A 13,491-nucleotide genomic window follows, 5' to 3' on the forward strand; every position below is an offset into this window, starting at 1 on the left:
ATCTTAAAACTTAAATACGCGATTAAGTCCCGTTGTGCAGTTTGATAATGTTTACTAATCGTGAAAGTTTAAAAATATAATTATTTAGGAAAGACATGAATACTATCTTTATTTTAGATACTGGTCTAATAATTGTTTTTTTTTATATTATATATTTCAAAAAGACACTTAACACTAGGTCTACAATATTTTTGCTAAACTGAGACAGTTTGTTGGCGAATAGTACGCTCTCAATATTTCTTGTTATACATTTCATTTGTCTAGTTAGAATGTCTGGCATTACATGGTTATATTGGCTATCGTATATTGATGTTCGTAATTTAATTAAGAAATAAAGTCTATGTGAAAACTCATATAATACGAATATTCGGGATGAAATAACTTATTTATATAAATCAAAATCGTAAAATAACCGACAAAATATTCTCCAACAATAACTTAACAACAAGTACTTAATTATAAATTATTTTACCATAAATAAATATGTTTGTTAATCTTTGTTTCTTTAGATACCATCGTTAATTAAAACTCCGTAATTTAAGCTATGCATATTATCATTCCAATGTCTAAATTTGCAGATAACTCAAATGCAGTTCATCTGAAACCTTTTAATTCCCAAATGACCACACAAACGCAGAATTCTAAAAAGAAATTCAAAAAGTTCTAAAACAGAAAAACATTCTTCGTGTGTCCGAGGAAATTAGAACGACGGCGAAAACCATTTTGGAAAGCAGTAACTTCATATAAACGTCATATTTCCTTTCGACCTTTTGGTTCAAAGCGATATAGAGTTCGTGAAACAGTACTGATATTTTCCGTGCTTACATACATTCCTCTCAAATAAACCACTTTAAATTTGGACGTAGGATAGATATAAACTACACCATATTATAGGTCATATTATACTAGTATGTCTAAGAAGCGATGGTAACTCAGCCATGTCTCCGCCGTTGGTGGCCGACTGGGATATTCCAAATATTTCGCAAATTGCAAGATTGCCGGCGCGACATCGGCCGAGCGACAAAGCTTCGATGGCGACAATAGATCTGGCAACTGCCGTTTCGTGTAGTAGCTAAAAACGAATCTAATTTCTCTTCCAGAATCTGGTATAACAAGAATTCTCGCGAATAAAACGAACTTTTATACTCTCCTCTACTACTTTTAAATGCCATCCTCAAAAAAGCACGTTGCCCCTGTACCAGTCTATTATAAATTCTACTCAGAATTTAATTGGAAAAATAACTCCAGATACTCTAATAGGAACAAAGTATGGATGTGAAATGTGAAACAAAATAACGACGATTAAGTAATTAACGCCATTAAGATTGATTATACATACAATGGTACCCAAATCAAGCAAGGTAAGTACACAGGTACTCGCATATTTACATTGTTTGACAAAAACAATACATACATTTAACGGTTTTACGTTAACCAACAGACTATAGTCAGCCAAAGTAAAATCTAATTATGAATACACTTTCATTTGCCTCTTTGCGTCCAGTACATGAATACATCAAATCGTCTAAATAAATAACGCTGAGTTTTCAATGGAGTCGGCTCAGAATAAATCAAATAACTCCGCTGGATTCGCTGTCGTTGGCAAATGTGTCTTCATTCATGACGGTACGGTGAGGCATTCAGGAGCTGTGGAGATGTCTGTATGGATCATTTTATTTGTAATTAATCATAAATGGGAATTCACTTAGCTTAATTCAGCTAATGCATTTGTAACTTTTTGCTTACTACTTTTTCTTGATAAAAAAATCACTTTCTTCTTCTTCCTCGCGTTATCCCGGCATTTCGCCACGGCTCATGAGAGCCTGGGGTCCGCTTGACAACTAATCCCATGATTTGACGTAGGCTAAAAAGATCCATTTATCACAAGAAAATAAGGAAGGGCATATTGATAATAACTACACCGTGAAATTTTAGTGGTTGTTTTCCCGCAACGAAATGATTCTGCTATCGATATACAGTCGATGTGTAATCTTTTTTTTTAATAATGTTAAGAAATGCCAGATTTATAAATGTGTCGAACGAAACTCGAAAGTGACCTAACACCAGTAGTAGCACTGCAGTAGTACCTACCTAATTCTTTTGAGTGAATGAAACAAAATAACCTAAAAAGTAGTTCCATTTATTTTTCCTTCACACATTTTACGTGCAGTTAGTTTGCAGATCCTTAATAGTAAACATAACAAATTAAGATCAAGCTTTTAATGATCAAAAACTTAAACAAACACTTAAACTTCCCGATACCGCAATAATTGTTCGAACCGCAATCCGCCACGTTCAATACACAATCACCTCTGCCCTGTGCATGTGCTGGCGTTTGAAACTGCCCGTGGTTAAGCAGCCACTGTGTTGCGGCGACAATTGTTCGTGCGTGTGGAACTTGGGGGTTTAAAATCCCCCGAAGACGCAGCGACTGTAAATGGTCCGGCTCCGCGTAAAGTCGCCGGGCGGCGTGGGAGTCGTAGTTAGCGTACAGCTGCACCATCGCGACGTACTCTAAATTAGAATATTCGTAATGTCGATCCATTTTACTAGAAATAGCAGTGATGACATTGACAGGATCTGTTATCACATTAGTTTAATAAGCGAAGAGGATGTAATTATTCGATTTACCAAAGTTGACACGACGTAATGGCAATCATCAAACTAATAAAAAGGTTTTATTTCAACTTTTAATCGTGAAGGAACATTCTAAGTAAATTTTAATTTCAGTTGTCAAACAGTAAAGCACTCTAGCCTGTTACACAGTTTAAAAAAGTAACATGTGTTTGTTTATCTGTTTACAATATCGGGAACTGTCGTCGACTTGCAGTTTTAGTGTGTTACTATTGTTTTTCGCTTGTTCGAGTTTAGGTAATTTTTTTGTATTGTTTTTTTTTGGAAAACAGTTAATTTATAAGTTTGTCTATCATAATTCGAAAGTACTACCGATAGCAAATCGTCCTGCCGCGGGAAAACAACCACTAAAATTTCACGGTGTATAATTTCCATACGAAAGCGTGCTTTATCAAAGTTGTAGACGGCGCCACTTAAAGAGGTCTTAGGCTAACTGTTTTTAATCTCTGAGGAAAATCTACCATTTAGACCTTAATGATATGCCTTTCTAATTCAAGTGTTGAACTAGCATTTTAACTAAGATCCTAACAAAAAGGTCTTACTTTAGCCAAAGTCCACTAAAAGATAGGGTTAGTTTTTGATGATGCAATTGATAAACGCGATTACCCCTGCTGACAGGTGTAACGAGGCTAATCAACTTTGTCATCGCAAATTACTAACTTCGTCTTTAAATATGAGTATGTATGTGTGTTTGTACCGAAAAATGTATACGTTTCCACGTCCTTCTATGTTCTTGACAGACGCGGGCAGGTTTGAGCAAAAATAGTCTCCACCGGTATCGGTACTGACGGACAATGCGTTCATTATTGAGATGCAAGCCGTCCGTCGCTCGCATTGCGATTGTGACTGCGAATACTAGACGGGAGTATTGACAGAATGCAGTTACTACACATTTAAATTTTCTCTGTATATGGAGTACCTATACATGCACGGTGTTACTGAAGCGTGCTACAGTTTTCATTTTGTGTCGGTACTTAAGCGCTGCGGAGGTACTCCCTTATGATACTTACTAATAGCCCCTGTTTGGCCTATTTTGACAGAATAGTAACTGCGAAACCCTACACTGAGCATGGCCCGACATGATATTGGCCGATTATTATTTTTTTGAGGTAAGGAATCCTGAAAATCTATTGTTAATGTTTGAAATATCTATTTATCCTCCACATGTACGGCGCAATGGTCTTTCGGATATTTGGGAGGTGTGCGCGACACCAACATATAGAGATAAAACCGCGAAACCAACATGTCGAGAACGAGATGAAAGTTTATATCTATAAGTAGTTTATTAAAGTCTTGGTAACCCGCCATTCTCTTCCGAAACTAAAAAGAAACAAAACCCAAAGATCAGTGTTCGACGACTAAAATAGTATTGGACTCAACTCAAAACTCTTTGGAATTACTACACTACCTATTTGTTGCCATCGCCCATTCAGTAACTCAACGTGTCTTAGTAATTTGTTTCTGAGGAATTCGGTTACTAGATGACGATAAATTTCCCATGTCCTAAGGGAGTTTGTTTACATATTTCTCGGTGAGAGTGGGTTATATGCTTTATTTATTGATGCAGCGTTTTTAATGATCGGCGAAAGTTCATGGTATTTATTTAAGACGGGCTTGGTTGTCATCTAAAGAATTTGGTACGAATGGAAATAGAATTGTGTTTATGTCGTTTTTCTTATGAAAAGAAAACGTTTTAAAACAGTATTAAAAAGCTTAAAAGGTGGGTTTTGGAAACCTTAAATAATGCTACACCAGTTCCACTACGTATGGCAACAACTGTAACATCCATCGTTATTAGAAAATTCATTCACCCACCGCATTCTTGCGCTGTACCTAACTTCCAATTTCAAATGGGTTTCATATGGATGTTACTCTGATTTTACTTATATCTAAAACTTTTACTTATTACCATTTCTTTTCCCTGTCGAAAGTCTTATTCGAAAGCTACGTCTCATATTCTATCATGTTACCGGCTAATATAGTCAATAGCTACACACGCAAGCAAACTTTGCTTGAATAAATATGAGCAAAGAATACATCCAGTGCTAACAACAATAAATAAACTCACAACTAAATGAGACATTCACCAGTTGTATCTTTTTAGAGGCATTAATTACTAGCGAAATAGGAACAGCGTTAAACAAAAGGGTTTGTTAATCTGATTTGTGTTATTGCAACGCAACTTTCCAAGGGATTTATTACAAAGGAGCATTTAAGAAAGTACCTGGTTACGAAGACGGCATCGCGAGGCTGAATCTGCAAAATAAAGCGTTAGAATGCTTTAACCGTGCCTTGATTTATCGAATAGACTTCGAATTTGAGACCGAGAAAATGCAACGACCGTATTGAAAGCGTAATCATTCATTATACAATAACGCTGTAGTTTTGTTCGTAAACTAAGGAGCAAAGGAAAAGGAGTAATGAATTAGTTGATAGGGTAGGCTGTATTGTCTAATAATGTTGGAGAATTACAAGGCTCAGTGCGGACTCACCTTTGATGCTTACGCGAACATTGCTGGCTGCAAAATGGAATTCTAGTTTCACACGCAACAAATGTACTCATTATCAGATGAACTTTGCAAGTGTTCTGAGGATATAAATAAAAGGCTAATTTACAATAATGGAGATGACAGCTACGAAAATTATGTTTTAGAATAAACCTTAAGCCGATTAGCATTTTGTTTAAAACCATCGCGTGTCTTTTTTGAAACCCTAGGGCGGTTCAAAACCATGAGACTCATAAGTTCAGTCCGTTTTTTAGGATTCCGATTCCGTACCTACCGGATGAGTGATAGACGAAATTTTATTACTACCTAAGATGTTTTAGTTTCATGTTGAAATTTTGTTGTTATTACAAAACGCCATTCCGTGTAAATAAATTAATACAGTTATAGACCTAATCAATATGTTACGAAGCAAATTTTGACATGTCAACCTAGCAACCGGAAAACACGTAAAAGTAAAGCTCTCTTCCCTAAATAAAATTATTTTCAATCATATCTGCAAATTTTTCGACCAATTTGAAGTGAGAATCAATAGACGATCCCCAAATTGTGTTATCTCTCCGCGGAGACCGCGGGCTGCCGGTGGAAACTTTAAATAACGCCGCTGATGGCCCGGCCGGGTGACATGACAAGCTGTCATCAAAATCAACAAACAGTGAAAGTACAAATTTTATAATGTTTACTCATGATTTTTGGCTTGCTGCTTACGATTGCCCACTGCCTATGAAAAACTAAATACCTACTTACCTATACTTAGTGTCCCGACATCGCGCCGTACAGCTCCTCGCTCCTGAGTGTATAACATCTTTTTCCATTTTGTGTGCATTTAGTAATCGATTCACAGAACCAAGACTATTTTTTATTTTATTGTGTGTTGTACATAATTACTTTATATTTAATAGTAGGTATTTATTCCTTTTTTACGATTTTATTTGTAGGTACTCAATGCTGTTAATATTTTATAATAATAGCTGTTAAGTTTGTATTTTATATTTATAGTGTTTATGCCTTCGCAACCGTGCCTGAATCCGCCGGAGTTGCTGCATTGCCCTGTGTGCTCGGACGGAAAGCAATACAAAGGTCGGCGAGGTCTCGCTATCCATACGGCTTACCGGCATGGCACCCGTGTGGCTATCGACCCCCCGATTCCTAGCGCTTCTCAGCCTGCAGGGTCTTCCTCCGCCGGGGGTCCTACAGCGACACCGCCGCCAGCTGAAATATCGCTTGCGGACAGGCTAGGGCTGTTGAAGGCCAACATTCCAATTGTGAAAAGAATACCCCGTGGTGCGCGTTTCACCGTCGCACGCTGCCTCACCGAGTGTGTGGCCAAGGTCGTCGCAGAAAATTCTGTTAAAGCATGGGAGCGTCTGCTCACGTTTCCATTCACAGTTTTACACGTTGAAAAATCAAAAAAGATATCACTCACCTCCCAAATTAAAACCAACACGTCTTCTTTATCTGATCTACCAGACATCCCTCAAAATTCTCATAATACACGCTCAACTCATAATTCGCTTCATACGAAAATAAAATCTATAGAAAATAAACTTTCGGAAGGGAACGTGAGTGGTGCTGCCCGACTTTTATTTTCTAGCGACGACTTGGCTGCGCACTCGGCCGCTACCTACGCCGCCTTAAAAGAAAAACACCCAGAGCCTCCCATTTCTTCAAGACTGCCAGATCCTCCCTCCGTCGATGATCCCTCTGTGATTGTCACTGAAGATGCAGTGAGTCAGGCCATAGCTTCGTTCACCAACGGATCCGCCGGCGGGATGGATGGCTTGTCTCCTCAGCATTTAAAAGATCTGACTGCGATGACACTAGGCGATGCGAGGTCGGCCCTACTCAGAGAAATAACAGCTTTAATCAACCTGATGCTTTCAGGCCGAGTTAACACAGATATTGTGCCTCTGTTATACGGCGCGAACCTGGTGGCGTTGGCCAAGAAGGACGGCGGTATCCGCCCGATTGCGGTTGGGTGCACCCTCAGACGCTTAGCCTCCAAACTATGCTGCAGACAATTCAACCAAAGGCTAACAGGGATCTTTAAACCTCGACAACTAGGATTCGGCGTAAAGGGTGGTTGTGAGACAGCAGTGCACGCTGCGCGTACATTCCTCAATCGTCCGGACTACGAAGTGTTTGTAAAAATAGATGTCAAAAATGCATTTAATTCGGTCGACCGCGGTGCTCTGTTAGCAGAAGTAAAAAAAGAGCTACCAGAACTTTACAAATACATTTGGCAATGCTACGGAGCACCTTCAAAATTACTTTTTGGAAATGATATTATCTTGTCAAGTATGGGCTGCCAACAGGGAGATCCGCTTGGGCCTGCCATTTTTAGTTTGGTCATTCACCCCATCATCTCTAGTCTAAATTCAAAATTCAATTGTTGGTACTTAGATGACGGCTCCCTTGGCGGAGACGCACTAACCGTACTACAAGATATACAATCTGTCATAGATAAATTTTCGAAAATCGGGCTTGCATTAAATTTCACTAAATGCGAAATTTTTATTCCAGATCACGTTCCATTGAATACAAAAATAGATATACTAACAAATTTTAACGCAGTTTTACCTAATATTTCCGTTCATTCAAAAACATCCCTCACCCTTTTAGGCTCACCAATTTTTGACGAATCAATCGCACCCGTCATTAACTGTAAATTAAATTTATTCAATAATACATCAGACCTCCTATTTAAAATAAATCCCCATATGGCTCTTTTCATCATCCGTTTTTGCTTATTTACACCCATGTATTTACTCCGCAGTTGCCCAATTTGGAAATTTCCGTCCATCCTATCTTCCATAGACTCCTCCCTTCAGGCAACCCTTTCCAAAACACTGAACATTCATCTCGACAATAGTTCATGGACCCAAGCGGTTCTACCGATAAGGCTGGGTGGACTGGGCGTTCGCACCTCGGCCAGTTTGGCTCTACCCGCGTTCCTGTCCTCAGTATACGGCTCGCTGTCTCTCGTCGGTATTATTTTAAACCTTCCTCAGATACCTGACGATGAGATAGCGAATCTAAGTGAGGCCAGGGAGGCCTGGTGTGAGTCGTGTCCGGGTGAGGATATCCCAGTCGCCCGTCACATTCAGCGGGCTTGGGACTCCCCTCCCTTAAAAGCAGCTCATACCACACTCCTTCAGGATAGTCCGGACGACTTCGAACGTGCCCGAATTCTAGCCGTATCAGCCCCCGAGTCGGGCCATTGGCTACGAGCACTCCCTTCCCGTCAAATAGGCACCGTTTTGGACCCAAGTAGCTTGAGAATAGCTATATGCTTAAGGCTTGGGTCCAAAATATGTGTCCCTCACACTTGCGCCTGTGGCAAAAACGTCGATCAGCTGGGCCGACATGGCCTTTCATGCCCCAAAAGCGCCGGCCGCCTATTTCGCCACGTACCATCAATGATTTGGTCCGTCGGTCGCTTGCCACCGCCTCTGTGCCTGCGATTCTCGAACCCGCGGGCATGGCGAGGGACGATGGCAAGCGCCCCGACGGGGCCACATTGGTGCCGTGGAAACTAGGTAGGGCCCTGGTGTGGGACGCAACGTGCGTAGATACCTTCGCACAGTCCCATATCCAGGCGACCCGCACCCAGGCCGGCGGCGCGGCTGACCAGGCCCAGGTTCTCAAGCGCCGCAAATATTCGTCCTTACTTAAGGACTACGAGTTTGCGGCGCTCGCGGTAGAGACACTGGGCCCTTGGTCAGCCGACATGCAGGCCTTTGTGAGGGCGCTGTCGGGACGGCTGATTGACGCCACAGGGGATCCCAGAGCTGGCGCGTATTTCTCGCAACGAATCGCCCTGGCGGTTCAGCGAGGAAACGCCGCCAGCGTAATGGGTACCATGCCACAGGCGGACCTGCTAGAGGGGGTATTCTTTTTATAATTAGGTTTTTATTTTATAGGTAAGTTTCTTTTATTTTAGTATTAATTTTAATTTCTTTGTAGTTTTAGTTTATTTTAATAAGTTATTTTATATTCAATATGTTATACATAGATAGTTTCAAGAGAATTTGAAATAAAGGAATATTGTCTTTTAATCGAAGCAAATTATATCATGCCAAAATATGATCCGCGAAATATTTCTACTCAGTAAACAGTCCAATTTATTATTAATGGTACTATTATATTTCATGGGAAATTCGTGCAAATTAACTTATTAATTAATATTGATATATCAAGATGTTATCTGAGACGAGAGAAGTTACGATTCTAAATTACGATGTGATAAAAAACTAGAGGAACATGTTTTAGACCACTTAGATAAATATTTTATTGATAATAAAACTATATTTTAATTATTAGTGTTAACCAAGAGGAGGTTATTGAATTCATCTGTGTTTGAAATATGAGTTTTATTGAACAAATAATTTACGATATGATTTTATACAATTTTAAAACTATCGGTTATAATAGCTTGTTATAGCGATAAGACTAATTATTGTCAGGTTTTTCGTAAATTTATAAAAACGGTTTCACATAATTAGGTATTTACACAGTAATAGACCTGTATTGTGAAAATACGTGTAAAAATAATTGACATAGACAATTAATTACCACAGCATTGCGGCGCAGTAATTTACTAACAGTTAGAATTTTACTAAATTAAATTAGTATTTTTACTAAAAACAGAAAAAGTAGATTTCCCACAAGATTTAATTAGGTAACTAATTCAGTTAACCGCACGAAAGCAAATCACTTTCTGAGAATGCCTCCGCAAGGCTTGACCAAACAAAAATATTTCTAAAAACTTATTATAAAGAACCGCTGCCGGCACTTGGAATTAGATCGGGAGCGAATTTCTGGAAAGTATAAGTTGTGAGCATAACATGACTTCGGATGGAAATTATTCAGAATTACGAAAATTAGTTCAAATTATCGTCCGGTTACCGTAGCCTGCGCATCGGCGGAGGCATTAAGGTTCGCCGCGGGCACAACTGTTGCATGACAGCGAAATATTAATAATTACGGAGTAATTGCTTTTGATCAAAACGTTTCATATAGACTACTATTCCACGCTTTTTTTATAAATGCCATAAACATTTAATAGGTTCATATTTAACAAAACCGGTCAAGTGCGAGTCAAACTCGCGTCCCAAGGGTTCCTTACTGCACACATTTTCGAACGAGCGAGCAAAGCGAAGTTCATAAAAGTACATTCAACTGTTCATTCCATTTTTCCACACTTTAATTTTAATTTTGTTCGAAGTTCGCAAATTGCTGGCATCTCACTGTCACTCTAATTACGGTTTCATTGGAGTAACAGAGAAATCCCCGCAATATGCGAACTTCGGTGTTAGCGGTACACCCTCTAATATACGGCAGTTCAGCCTTCTCATTTAGCTACTCGTACATACTTAAACCAATTATTTGTTATGTTTGAGCACTAACCTCCTACTTAAAGCTCATCCCTCGACCTTGCGTGGAGGCGCACCTCTGTTGGATGCTTCAGGCCTTCGGCCCAACGCAGAGCTCGGCCTTCGACCTTCGCACTAGCTCTCCACACCACGTTTCACGTAAATCAATTGCGGTTGTGGCCCTGATAGAGCTTATCCGCAATTCTTATTCTTAAGTCTCACGCTTAATTGCAGACTTCATATACGTTTTTCCAGTAATCTATAGGTATCGGGCCCAATCGCTTAACAAAAGATAGAACAAAATCGACGATCTCCTTTGCAGGAGGCATGTACATGTCGGAGGCTCCGGACCTTCGACCTTCGCATTCACTTATACTATAATTGTTCTGTGTTTGAACACTAACCTCTCGCAACTCGGCCTTCGGCCGTGCGTTTCAAAAAGCTACTGGGGGATGCTTCGGGCCTTCGGCCCTACGCGTAGCTCGGCCTTCGGCCTTCGCAAAAGCTGTCCACACCGAGTTTCACGTAAACCATTACGGCTGTGTCCCTAAAACAGCCCAACCGCGTTTTTTTCTTAAGTCAGACTCACGCTTGACTCTACATTTCTAATAGGTTTTCCTGTCATCTAGAGGTAAAGAACTATCATGTGTATTTTTTTCAAAATTTTAGACCCAGTAGTATCGGAGTTAAGGGGGGGGGGGGGATGGTCATTTTTTGCCTATCTTCTTGAACAACTTCTAAACTATTTCATATAAGATTATAAAAAAAAATATTTGAGATCCTCAAAATAAGCCCTTTCATTTAATATGTAACACGATATGGCTTGCAAAACTTTGTTTTTTAATTTTCTCATATTCCCCCTATGCTTAAAATTCATTTATATATTTATATTATTTTATATATTTATATTCATTCATTTATTTCCATATGTGTACCAAATTTCAACTTAATTGGTCCATTCGTTTTGGAGCAAATAGGCTGTGACAGACGGACAGACAGACGCACGAGTGATCCGATGAAGGGTTCCGTTTTTTCCTTTTGAGTTACGGAATCCTAAAAATCGAAGTAAACTGTCCCTGTTTACTCCAAACCTATTAAAAATCTATCCCCGAAAAAAAAAGACTTACTTACACGATTAAAAATATACGTTGCCCTAGTTTATGATTATTTCCACGTATTTAAGCAATAAAAGCTTCTGTGGAATGGTATGAAAATTCATCGAAATAAAATACATGGAAATAGTGGAATTTGATGCTTTTATATATTTTTTTAGTCACCAACCATAGTATGGTTTTATAGATAATTTCTATCAATTATTATCGCTGTGACGCGCTTGTGACTAATTTGTTACTATACCCTTATCTTGTACATGTTTAAGCAGCTACCATAGGATGAATTGGGTATTTTAATAGGTAATCAATTTCATAGTAAAATTAAGAGTAAGTAGAAACTAAAAGCGAAGCGGAAATCGAACACTTGTGTGAAACAAACGTCTCCCGTAGTCCCGTCAGTTAATCATAACGACAGCTCATTATTTAAAAAAAGACATCGATAGTTCCCAAGTAGATATCAAATATTTTTATTTGTGTGGTCTTTTTATCAGGTGACGAAGATTTACTTACAAGTGCCGGTCGTACGGGGATTATGGACCCATCTCAAATTTTAAAGGGAAAAAGTTTAATGTAAAGATCACTGACAAATTTGTAACAGAACAATGAATCGGATATTAAAGTATCTTCTTTCTTGACACGGGCGAGCGGATGGGCTTTTAGACTGCGGTTATAGTGACGGCAAAGTATTTATAACGTTCACTATGAAAAGCAACGATTAAATAATGATATTCTAATATGTGTTTTTGTCTAAAGAGTTTAGCCAATTCTCAATACCTTGCAGCATACGTAATTTTGTATGTTAGTATTACCTTTCAAAAAGGTTTGAATACACGTAAGCCTAAAACATTGTTCACATCCATCGCGTGCAAGGACTCGTATCAATAAGTTTACATATCATGGGTTCATGGGTGAGTAAGAATAAAGGTAGCTAAGTGCGTGACATCTAGTAGTCTTACTGTCGAGACAGGAGCCTTAACGTCGCAAAACTATCGCTTTTCTACCTCAAACGAAAGTTACCCAAGACCAACAGAACTCAAGCTAAAATAAACCATAACTCACCTGATTAGGATTTTAAATTGTTTAGTTTCTTACGTTCTAGTTGTCTTTATAATAAGTGAACAAATCGGCGATGTCCTTCAGGCATCGCTCATCGCTCCGCTTAATGCCCGAGTCTCACGCGATCCGCTCGCGAACCTCCGATGCTGTGGTGTTAAATGTATCCGTCGACTCATATCAGGTTACCATACCAAGGCGTGGGCATTGACATGTCCGATTCGTTTTGTTTCGTTCAGTCAACCGCGGTAAAGGTTGACTTTCTACGCATCGACGTGACGTTACCGCCGGTTGAGTTACGTTAAACTTTATAGGAGACACTTGTCAAACGTCAAGGGGACATGCGTTTAAAAAAATAGTGAGCTTTAAGCCCGGCAGGTTTATATTACAATGCCAGTTAAGAGAATTACGATTTAAATTCATCATAGACAGAAAGTTTGTAAAAGTCCTCACAAACCTGCCGTCAAGAAACCCTCTCATACAATTGGAGTTACGCGTTAACATAATATCTATGTCGTTTTAAAATGAGAGGAAAACTACCTGCCTAAGAAACAAATTTTTCGCATTAATTTATCTAACTGTACATTCTTAAGTTGATTAAACACGATTTCACACGATTCCTAGAAAGTCGAAAGTCTACAAAAACTAATTGATTGATACCTCATTCGCTTCACTCCAAACATAACCCTTCCTCTTCGCTTGACTGTAGTCTTGTAAAAAAGCCACTAATTAAATTTCCTCTTGCGCTTTTAATCATTTCTGCTGCACATCTGAATTAATGCAGCCGTAATTTTTGCAAGACCGCATTCGAGT

The sequence above is a fragment of the Cydia fagiglandana genome, chromosome 15 (assembly GCF_963556715.1).
Source record: "Cydia fagiglandana chromosome 15, ilCydFagi1.1, whole genome shotgun sequence".
In the NCBI taxonomy this organism is placed as follows: domain Eukaryota; kingdom Metazoa; phylum Arthropoda; class Insecta; order Lepidoptera; family Tortricidae; genus Cydia; species Cydia fagiglandana.